Raw genomic sequence first — 574 nt, forward strand, 5'->3', positions numbered from 1 at the left:
AAAGTAAATAGAACCAGTATAAGCATAGGAAATAACATAGTATTATCCGATTCATGAGGATAAGAAAAAGCCTTCTTGTAGCCAAAATTCGTAATAGTAATAAGAGCCCCTTTTTTTACATTACCACCAATTCTATATGGCTTCTCATTATTATTCATTGTTAATAAATTATTCATTGTTAATAAAGGGGATAAAGGAAAATTTCTGTTAATCATTGTTTGCTCTTCTTTTTTACCCCATAGTTTTATTGAATAGAAGGAGCTACCTTTTTTGCCACTATAATTTTGAAAATTAATGTTTAAATGTCCTTCAAAAGTAAGTAAATAGATCCGAAACATATAAAATGCTGTTAATCCGGCCGTGGACCAAGCTATTATTGCAAAAATCGGTGAATACAACCAACTGTCACTAAGAATTTCATCTTTGGACCAAAAACAAGCAAGGGGTGGAATACCACAAAGAGAAAGTGTACCCACTAAAAAAGCAATTTGTGTAATTGGCACATGCTTTCTTAAACCGCCCATAAAAACCATATTCTGGCTTTTATCTGGAGAATATCCAACAATAGCTTCCA

Source organism: Durio zibethinus, unplaced genomic scaffold (assembly GCF_047325235.1).
Source record: "Durio zibethinus cultivar Kanyao isolate XHJ-2024 unplaced genomic scaffold, ASM4732523v1 HiC_scaffold_168, whole genome shotgun sequence".
NCBI classification, from domain to species: domain Eukaryota; kingdom Viridiplantae; phylum Streptophyta; class Magnoliopsida; order Malvales; family Malvaceae; genus Durio; species Durio zibethinus.